Genomic DNA, 10,859 nt, shown 5'->3' with positions numbered 1-10,859 from the left:
GGAAGGCTGCAGGAGTTAATTCACCACTGCCTTGGGTCTCTCACAAAAGCCAGCTCTGCTTGCTGAAATGGGTTGCGTTTTGTTTTGATGAATGGACACACAGCTGACCTGAACCTGCTGCACTGTTTCCTCCCTGTGTCGGTAGAGGAGGTCTGTCCAGTCCCATCCCATGCCTTTGTGCATACTAAAGCAGCATCCTCTAAAAGGTTAAAAATAAACCACAAAAATTGATTGTTCGAGGGGAGTAGATGGGCTGCAGTGTGTGCTGTAAAACAGTTATAGACTGGTTTGGGTTGGAAGGGACCTTAAAGCTCATCCAGTTCCAGCCCCCTACCACGGGCAGGGACACCTTCCACTAGAGCAGGTTGCTCCAAGCCCAGTCCAGCCTGGTCTGAACACCAACCAAGGTGATTGTCAGCATCACTGCCAGACAGGGGCTGCCTGCTCCCTGGTACAGCATCCCTTGCCACCAGCTCAGGGCCACCTCCATGGCAGGTCAATCCTTCACCTTGCCGGCAGCCAATGTGGCATCCAGGCTGGAGTCACCATCCTAAAGGGAACAGGTTCAATAATTCACGTTGGCAATAATGATGTCAGGGCAGGTATGGGAAGGCAGGCAGGGGAAGGCAGGCAGGGAAGGGCAGGCAAGGGAAGGCAGGCAGGGGAAGGCAGGCAAGAGAGACATGGAGTGAGTGTGAGGGGCTGCTGGAGAAGCCAGTTGCGAGGAGCTCTTTGATGGGCAGCTCCTTTGATCAGAGATGTGAATCTAGCCCTCACGCTCTTCCCGTGTGAGCCTGCTGCCTAATTACCAAATGGCAGGGCTGCCTGGAGTCCTCGGCATGTTGCTGTAATAGATTTCACCACGTCCAGCCTGGAGAAGGACATCGATCCTGCCGCACCCGCAGCCTCGTGCTAAACATTGCGTCCCATCGATTTTCCTTTGCTTTTGCTTTTTTTCCCTTTTCCCTTCTTTCTCTTTTAAAGAAAAAAAAAAAAAAAAAGAATATTCTTTATTTTCATTAAATCATTAATCAGGGAGAAATCTACATTTTTATCATTTCTATGGCTGGAGAGGAAGAGAGGAAAGTTATATTGCCATAGAAACCGTTCCCTACCATTCTCAGCCTCGGAGCAGTCCCTCTTGTGCTGTCTCTTGTCAAAAGGCGTAATTGTTGCTCCTGATCTTCACTGCTCAATTAGCAGTGATGTCTCCCTTCAAGTTAATTGCTGGAGATGGGAGGAAGTAGGACAAATGTAACCTTTTAGATGAAAAGATCTCTCTCCCCCTTCTTCCCCCCCCCCCCCTTTCCTCGCTTGTGCGCGCTCAGGGCCTCTCTGCAGCAAGATAGAGTGTGGGGGAGCCCCCAGTGGGACAGGAGTCACGACATGCTCCATCACTCCCACACAGCACCAGGCTGGGGACCCTTCCCCATCTTCCTCATCCTTTTAGCCATGGAACAACCCCCTTTATATCCCCCCTCGGTTTCTTCAACCTCTTGCATCAGCATCACCGCCAGCTCAGCCTCTCCCCGGTCACCTCCATGCTGCTGGTGTCACATCTCCTGGTGCTGGGGCAACCCTCATGGATGCTCTGGGGTTGCTCGCGTGGGCTGGTCCCATGCTGCAGCAGCAACAGCGCTCAATGGATTCACAGGGATGGGGTGGTTTTGGCCCAGGAGCAGAGGGACCCCTGCATGTGCCCAGAACTAAAAGCTGGTGACACAACAGGGCTGAGCGCTGGGATATAGATGGGAAAAGAAGTGTGAGGCTTTTTTTCCTGCAGAACTAAACCCCAGAACAGCAGCACAGCTCACAAACGTGTCTGATGGGAGCAGGGACCCTGGTGGGAGGAGAGCTCAGAAATGGTGCTGGGGCAGGGGGCTCGGCCTTGAGGAAAGCCAGACAAGCCAGACAATATGTTAAGGAGAAGAGAAATGTGGCAGCTGCCCGTACTATTGTCAACCAAAGAAGAGCCCTAAAACAATGACTGGAGTGTTTGGAAGACACAAATCACCCTAACCAGGCACATGTGTAGAGCACAGACACGCGGTGATGCCAAGCATGCACAGCAGACTGGATGGGCAGCAGCAGCAGTGGGGATGGGCACCAGGGATCACCCCAAAGGGACGACAAGACAGCCTGGCCAAGCCTGCAGCACAGGACCCCCTCCCCATGGAGCAGCCAATGGAACAAATGAGCTCCTGAATCTCAGGGCGGTGGTGAAGGGAATGTGGCAGCTGGTGAGCAGCGGTAGATGGAGGGTGCCAGGGCATCCAAAGAGCTGTCTCACAGGCAGGAGCTGGATGCAAGGAAAGAGGCTGTCACCACCCATGGAGGACACTGGGACAAGGGGACACTCTCCAAGTATTGTCTAGGGAGGAACCCATGTCACTTCCAGCTCTTACGCACAGCTGAGAGACACCCACCTCCTTCAGCAAGCCCAGGGCAGCAGCAGACCAAGCTAAACCCCACTCACTATAACCAGCCCTCATTCAAAGCAAAACCTTGCAGCTGCTTAGCAAACCACTTGCAAGAGGACCCTGCTGAGGGGCAGATGGATACACTGCTCATCCCTGCTCCTGCTCTTGGGGTTACCTCAGGCTGGTCCCTAGTTGGGTAGACCTGATGGACAGCAAAATGGTTGGGAGCGAGGTGTGATGGAAGTCATGAAGCAAGGGCAGCTCTTACCTCGAGATGATGGCAGGGAACATGGGCAGTGCTGCTCACACCTTGAGCAGGGGCAAGCGATGCTGGCAGCCCACAGAGCAGTGGTCCTGACCATGCCCCTCTGGCTGATCTTCTTCTCCATTCTGCCAAGTCAGACAGTAATTACTGACTTTCATCTCACGGCGTGGGGATTGGGGCAGCCAATCTCAGGAAGCCAGAACTAGGTTATCCTCCCGCTCCCGTCACTCGCAAGATGCATTGCTGAGCACATCCACCCTCAGCCCCTGCGCAGTGGCAATCTCTACCTCACCCGCCCAAGGCCACTGCGTCTCTACCTGGCTGCTGCTGGGCTGAGCTCCAGCACCATGTGCCCTGGTTCCTTGTGAGCTTGGTTTGCAGGTCTGAGACAAGGACCCACCCCACCATTGTGCATCAGAATCACAGAATTAGGGTTAGAAGAGACCCCTGGAGATCACCTAGTCCAATCCCCCCACCAAGGAGGGGTGTGAATGCTGTCCTGGCCATGCATATGCACCTTCTATGATGCCTGCCATGCTCCTTCTGTAGAGCTCTGGGAAGTCTTTAAGCCAAGTGAGGCTGAAAAGAAGCATTGTGGGGGGCTGAGCACATGGAGGAACAACTTGAGGATGCTCCCCTGTGTGGATGAGCACTTCCCTGGCCCCTTGGCTCCGGAAGGCACAGAAGAACAATTGCCAAGCTGGAGGCTCAGCTCCCGCTTCCCTTCCGCTGGAGGCAAACAAGCCCTTAACATTTAAGCAAGTGCCTGTGCTTGTGGAGGCACGCGGGGGGCCGAGTGCTCACTTCAGAGCACCTCGTGACTCAGGTCAGGAGGAGGATGATGGGGAGGAGAGTACCCAAAGGCCGCTTCACTGCTGGATGTGAGGGCGTCCATCACCCTGGCACCTGGGCCCCGCTATTAAAGCTCCCCCTGAGCGTTGCATGTATGTCAGGTTTACATTTGATTTCCCCTGCGCCAGGTAAGGAGGGGCCAGCAGGCTTGGAGAGGGATCACACGTGGCAGCTTTTAATAGCAACCCGCCCGCCTGTCACTGGCTCCTCATCATTCCTCTTGAAATGGTTGCTAATTACCAACAAGCTGGTGTTTGCGCTCCGGGTGTGACATTCCCCTCGGCCCCCCTCCTCCTGCTCTGCACCCAAGCTGTTGCCAGCAACACGGGGGGCTTTGGGGAATGTGGGACTTGCTCCAGAAGGGTTGTAAGGACCTGGTTCCTTCTGGAGATGGACCCAAGTGCGGGTGGAAAATGGCTGTCTTCTGCTTTCTCCTCCCTTCCCATTTTCAGGGAGGGACGGATCCTCTGGAAGTGTTAAACCTGAGGAGTCAGGGCTTTGGGACCACACAAGCCATCCCCTCCCAGCCTGGTGATGCTCTGCTGGACCAGGACACCAGTGCCAGCAGCTCTGCCTGGGCAAGATGTGCACCCCTGTGCCAAGTCAGTCTGCCCCATGCATTGCCCCTTTAGACCCTTGCCATGGGTCATGCCCAAGCTCCCTGGGACACCAAGACTTAGGTGGTGGCAATGTCAACAGCTTTTGTCTCCCAGCTGCTTCCTGGGGACGTGCCATCATTTTCTCCCGTGCTTGGAAAGGCTGGGGAATGGCCAGGGATGGGATGTGATGGGGATCTGCTGTCAGTGATGCTCTGCAGGGACTGAGAGTGCCAGTCCTCAGGGGCTCTCATCCCATCGGACACCTTCACCCCTCACCCTGTGTTTGGGATCCCTCCTGGGGCAGCATGAGCCATTGGGGCTGGAAGCCAGGATTGGGGAAGGGGCTTCACCCCAACAACCTTCACCCCACTGTTACCCAAGCACTGGGTCTGCCCCATGCCCGCCACCCCCTCTCCTACCACGGCCGTGAGCGCTCCAGCATCACCTCATTGCATGCAGTGCCCGGCGAGGGGCTGGAGGGGGCGATGTCTGCTGAGGTCAGTTCCAACCATTCCTAATGCAGGGATGCCACTTGGGACCCCCTTAAGGTGGGAGACCCCTGCAAAAGGTTCTCCTGGTCCACACCACCCCCAGCAGCTCCCTGCTCCCCTCCATGTCCCAGCTGCATACAGAACCCAATGGTTCTCCAGTGGGTTACTACGCATGGAGTCTCAACGTTCACGAATGCTCCTTCTAGCCCAGTGCAATCTGCTTCCCTCCGGTACCGGAGATGCTGATGGGGTGGGAAAGGGGGGAAGCTATATGGGACATCCCCATCTTTACCCTCCCACCTCCTGAACGTGGTTTCTGTGTTGGAAAGGGACCAAAGCAGGTGCTTTGCTGTCTGAGGAGCCCACCCAGCTTGGGGAGAGGCACCCCAAGGCACGCAGCTCCGGCTGCCACCCGGGTGAGTGACAGCTCCCAGCCCCCCGGCCCACCTCCCCCCTTGTCAATCCAACAGGGAATTATTTATCCTGACAATAGCAATTGTCTGCACGGGCCCTTCCCCCTCCCCAGCACCTACCCCGACAAAGGAAATCATCCTGATATGAAAGGGAAAATTAAATTACCCCAATAAAGACTTAGTGCAGCTTTAATGACATCACCAGACTCAGGCGCTAATTAGCTGAGTACAAAGGGAGCTAAATGTGAAAACGTGCTTTTCTGTTCCCTCTTCTCCTGTCGGAGAGCTTCGGGAGCGGGAGCAGGCGCGGCAGGGGGAGATGCTCCCACCCGGCCCCGTGCCAGGCTGGCTGCTGCCCGCGATGCCCGGGGAAAGAGGTTCCCAAGGCTGGGAGGAGCATGGAGCAGTTGGAGCCCGTTTGGATCCAAGCAGGGATCACTGCGGTGCCCACGCCTGCATCCTGCTCCCGGCCATACCTGGACTCTGTGCTGTGCCCCTGTGCCGGGGGCATGCAGCTGCATGGTGCGTGCCTTGCCTCTGGTCAGTGTCTGCATCTGTGCGCCTTACATGTACTGAGCTGCATGGCTCACACCTCCCACAGTGAGTGTGCACTGCACACACACACACACACACTACACTGCATACACACACTGCGCTGCACAGCTCACACCTCCCACAGTGAGTGTGTACTGCACACACACACACACACACACACTACACTGCATACACACACTGCGCTGCACGGCTCACACCTCCCACAGTGAGCGTGCACTGCACACACACACACACTACACTGCATACACACACTGCGCTGCACAGCTCACACCTCCCACATGAGCATGCACTGCGCACACACACTGCACTGCACTGCACACACACACACTGCACTGCACACGCACACATACTGCACTGCACTGCATACACACACATTGCACTGCACTGCATACATACACTACACTGCATACACACACTGCGCTGCACGGCTCACACCTCCCACATGAGCATGCACTGCGCACACACACTGCACTGCACTGCATACACACACTGCACTGCACTGCATACACACACTACACTGCAGAGCTCACACCTCCCACAGTGAGTGTGCACTCCATACACACACACACTGCACTGCATACACACACTGCGCTGCACGGCTCACACCTCCCACATGACCATGCACTGCGCACACACACTGCACTGCACATACACACATACTGCACTGCACTGCACACACAAACTGCACTGCAGAGCTCACACCTCCCACGAGTTTGCACTGTGCACACACACTACACTGCACAGCTCACACCTCCCACATGAGCATGACCTGCATACACTGCACTGCAGAAACCACAGTTTTGCAGTGAGTGTGCACTGCACAGCTCACACTTCCCACCATGAGCATGACCTGCACATACACATTGCACTGCAGAAATCACAGTTTCACAGTGAGTGTGCACTGTACACACACACCTCACTGCACTGCACAGCCCACACCTCCCGCAATGAGCATGCACTGAACATGCCTCACTGCACTGAAGAGCTCACACCTCACATAGTGAGCATTCACTGGCACACAAACACCTCACTGCACTGCACAGCTCACACTTCCCACCATGAGCATGACCTGCACACACACACTGCACTGCAGAGCTCACACACTGTGACTGTGCCCTGCACATGCACACACCGCACTGCACAGCTCACACCTCCCACAGTGAATGTGCACTGTGCACACCCTTCACACTGCAGTGCACACTCACAGCTCACTGCATGCACAGCACACTGCAGTGGTGCACACGCAGCACGTCACCCACCCCTCGCACTGCACGTGCAGCAAGGCCACATGCCATTCATCCTGTACCTGTCACACTTGTGCACCCCATCTCCCACACACCCTGCACATCCACACACCCCCCGCACCCCCACTGCATCAACACACGCTCACACCGCCTGCAGACACCTCACACCAGGTACAATGCACAGCCCCTTGCCCGAGCTCCATGTCCTAGAATCATTCAATAGTTTGTGTTGGTCATCGGGGAGCATGTCCCTGACACCCAGGCCAGTGCCAGCACCTCCCTGGGAGCCGCGCTGAAGCCTAACACCCTCCTTCCTCCCCACACGCCATCAATGCATCATTCCTGTTTGCTTTGTGCAGGCTCGGCTGCCTCCCATGCAGGCAGCATGCACTGCTGTGTCCCCCATCACTGCAGACCCCAGCCCTGGCACTCCCCATCCTCCCGGCCATGGACTCACCGGTGCAGCGATGCCGGTGTTCTTCCAGTCCCATCTGAACAGCAACAGCACTGAGCTGCCGGTGGGTGCTGCCAGCACCACGGAGCTGATCAGCATCGGGGTGCCAGAGCTGGTGGGACCCACTTAGGGCCAGGGGGGCTCCTGCAACACCCCATAAGCAGCGAGCCCTGGCCCTGGGGCTGCCCAGTGGGACCAGCGCACGGGGGATAAGGGGGACAAGGGATAAAGGGAGGGGGGCACCTTTGCATCCCTTAATTTGCCTCCATATCTGGGGCTGTATTTCCCATTGGAAGTGCTGCTACATCCAATCTCCCCACCTGGGTAATTTCTCAGCCGGAGCGGCCGTGGCAATGCGGGGGGGACTCCAGTAGAGGCACCAGTGCTGCCCGCAGTGCCGGACGCCGCCGGTTGCAGGGAAGGGGGGGGGGAGGGAGGAAGCTGCTAATGCGTAAAGCTTCATTTTAATTAAAGCTTAAATTATCCACAAAGCCAGGATGTGGCTGCTTCCACCCTGAACCTCGCCCCAGCCCTTTGGTCTGCACTCACAGCCACTCCCCAGCCTCAGGACTAACTTGGGGGGGGGGGGATATATTGACCTCTGCTCCTTGCAGGCTGTTCCTTATCGCCTGCTCAGGCTGGGCTGGCAGCAGAGGAACTGCCCCAGTGCCACCAGTTGCTCCTGCTGGCCCCAGGGGATGCTGGCACACCCTGGGCAGGCAGTCCTGCCTGCAGCCTCGCTGCTGGCTCCCTGTGGTGTGGCACTGCTTGGGGACCGGCCGACCCACTGGTGACCTAAGGAGATGCTGGTGACTCCCACCCCGCTCCCCTCTCTGGGGTTCATTCTAGAGGGATGGGTGCGAATGCCTCCGCGCCTCCTTAAAATGACATAGCTGGTCTCCATGGCAACTCTTCTCTGCCTTTCGCCTCAGACCAAGAGCATCATCTGCTCCATCATCCCTGCAGGCCAGGGCTGGCCTCCCCAGAAAGGGGCTGATGAGATGCTGAGATTGGTGGATCCCCCCTGCCCCACACCTCTGCCCTGCTGGCAGTGCCAGCTCGTGTGGCTCCCGGTGTCTACTCCATGGCCAGCTATGGGGACCCATCTGGCTGCAGCATCCCTGTTTCCCCCTTTCCACTGCAGCCAGTGCTGTGGGATGCATGGCCACGATGCAGCCTGCCAGGGCTGTGTCTGGATGGAGCTGGCACAGCTGATGATGCCGTATGGCCCCTGCCCACCCCAAATACATTCAGATTCGTACCAAAGCCCCTTGCTCCACATCCATTTCCTCCTGTGAACACTGGGTATGCTGGGAGCATCGCTGCAGAGCTGCACCAGCGATACCAACCTGCCCATCAACCACTCAGACCCTGCTGTGAAAATGAGAGGACGGAGCAGAGTGGCAGGGAAATTGCTCTGCTCCTCAGCAAATCCCACCACCCCCTGCCGGGCACAGAGGGGCTGGCCTCAGCCTCAACCTGGCACATCCCTGCCTTTCCCTTAAACCTCGCTAAGCTGTGGTGTAATAGCAGAGCTGCGATGGCATGGATCTGGCTGTTCTTCTCCATCCCTGGGCAGGCAGGGCCCAAGGATGTGGATCTGTGGTGGGGAAGAGGGAGATGTGTGCACAAGGAAGGATTGAGGCATGTGTGGCACATAAGGGAAGGTACATGTGCATGGAGGGGCACACGCCGGGATGAAGGGGTGCACACACCAGGGTGAACACAAGGAGTAAAGGGGAGTTTGAACACAGGGATGGAGATGTGTGCATGCACTCACAGGGGATGTATGGGGGGGCGGTGGTGGTACAGAGGTGTGTGTGTCCCCTAACAGCACATCTTCCTCTCCAGACTGCAGAGGCTTTGTGTTGTATGGCACCCGCTCCTGCCCGGGGGGCTCCAGCCTGTGCCTGGCTCCCCAGGAGCTGCCTCCCTCCTCCCCATGGCTCCTTTGCCAGGCAGCTGCTCCTGATACCCACGCAGCATCTCACCGTGCTTGGTCTCACCCCATTACCCACCGCTGGCCGCCGGGAGCCGCACGCCGCTGCCTCCCCATCCCGGCGTGTGGGAGGGTTTGTTTCTAGGGCTGCTGCAGAGCCGGGACCTGTGTGGGCACCCTGCACCCCCAGCACGGCCGGGCACCCCCTGAGCCGTGCCCCGGTGCCTGCTGCTCTGCAAACCCCCTTGTGGAGGGAGTACATCTCTCCCAGCGCAGTCTGCCCCATCTGCACCTTGTTTCCCGCTTGATCAGCCCCATTGCAGCCTCAAGGCTTGCCTGAGGTCCTGCTGTTGGGTTAAACTTCCCTCTCTTGAGGCAGATGTGTCCTGAGGTCTTCTTCTGCAGCCCCTCCTCCAGCCTCACGGGGTTTTTGAAGCGTACCTGGTGTGCCGAGCTTGTCCTGCCCTCCCTGCACATCTGAGTCCAGCAAGGAAGCCTGCCTGTGCCAGGGCCTCAGGGATGTGCTCCTGCTGATCTCTGCGTTCTCGACCCAGGACACTGGCCTGTTTGCCTTAGATTACAGAGAGACAGGGAAAAGCTCAGCCACGTGGAGACCCCAAGGAGAGCAAACACGTTCCCTGGCTGCACCCAGACTTTAAAATACCTGAGTGGGTGCATTTGAGTCCCATGGTGCAGCTGGAGGTGCGCAGGGTGAGGGCATGGAGGTGGCAATCTGCATGCCATGGGGTGTCCCATGGGGCACTGACAGCTATTGAGCTGATGAGAGGATAGAGGCTCAGCCTACGTGGGCAGATCCACTTGGCACCAAGCTCTCCTCTTTGCAATAAGACGGCCTATGGGGGAGATGCCAAGATCTTGCTTTAGAGGCACCCTGTGGTGTTGGAGCACTAAGATCCAGCTCCCAAAAGGACTTAAAGAAAGGGCAAGTGCATGGCGATGGGTCAGGGGCTGCCGGGGGATGCACATGGAGTGCTACCGGGGTCCTGCTGGATGCAGGCTGCTGCAGAGGGGCAAACTCTGCTTAGATGACATGGCACAGAGGGGCTGAGCCACTGCAGCACCCCACACGCACCAATAAGAGCATCCATGGCTCTCTGCAGGCACAGGGCCAGGGCCAGAGCCAGTACACGGGACAGGGTCCGGATGCTGCAGCCCAGCCCCGCGCTCGCTGGCCTCTCATTTGTTCTCATTAAGGGCTGGCAGGGTGTCTAATTAGGCGGCGTGAGTGCCAGCGCCCTGCTGACAGGCACCTGTGCAGACAGACCTCCTCCTCGGCCTGCCTCGTAATTAGCTTGCAGGATGCTGCCGCGCCGCCCGGCAGGACCTGCTCTGGCACCGGGAAACAAAGCTCTTCCTCGCCGGGATGTGGCACGGCTCCAGGCCCTGCCGACCGCTGCCGCGATGGCACTCCTGGTACTGCAGCCCCGCGGCATGCCAACCCCATGGCCGTGGCAGCCGCAGGGAGCATCCTCCTGCATCCCGCTCCCGTGGGTACCACTGCAGCCCAGCCACATGCTGGCGCCACCAGGAGCCCGATGCACAGAGCAGGGTCACTCCGCCGTGGGCAAGAAGCTTTTTTACCCCCTTATTCGCCCCCAGGGCAGTG

General features: G+C 57.7%; 2 long non-coding RNA genes across 3 annotated transcripts; both read right to left on the bottom strand.

Moving 5' to 3' along the window:
* Positions 1–348: 348 nt before the first annotated feature.
* LOC133270886 (uncharacterized) lies at positions 349–1,900 on the bottom strand. Of its 2 annotated transcripts, none has more exons than XR_009743956.1 (3): positions 1,538–1,900; positions 810–1,227; positions 349–550 (listed from the first exon to the last, which is right to left on the bottom strand). It is a non-coding gene; the product is annotated as an uncharacterized LOC133270886 (long non-coding RNA). The 2 variants fall into 2 exon arrangements; XR_009743957.1 differs by lacking the exon at positions 349–550 and having other exon boundaries at positions 839–973; positions 1,116–1,227.
* Positions 1,901–5,833: 3,933 nt separating this feature from the next.
* On the bottom strand, positions 5,834–6,946 carry LOC133271283 (uncharacterized). Its single transcript, XR_009744061.1, has 3 exons — positions 6,665–6,946; positions 6,427–6,606; positions 5,834–5,866 (listed from the first exon to the last, which is right to left on the bottom strand). It is a non-coding gene; the product is annotated as an uncharacterized LOC133271283 (long non-coding RNA).
* Between the last annotated feature and the right edge of the window lie 3,913 nt (positions 6,947–10,859).

The sequence above is a fragment of the Pezoporus flaviventris genome, unplaced genomic scaffold (assembly GCF_033815535.1).
Source record: "Pezoporus flaviventris isolate CSIRO_AGI_PZ_B2104156 unplaced genomic scaffold, CSIRO_AGI_Pfla_v1 ptg000023l, whole genome shotgun sequence".
In the NCBI taxonomy this organism is placed as follows: domain Eukaryota; kingdom Metazoa; phylum Chordata; class Aves; order Psittaciformes; family Psittacidae; genus Pezoporus; species Pezoporus flaviventris.
The sequence above is the reverse complement of the archived record's forward strand: the minus strand, read 5'-3'. Positions and strand labels throughout refer to the sequence as shown.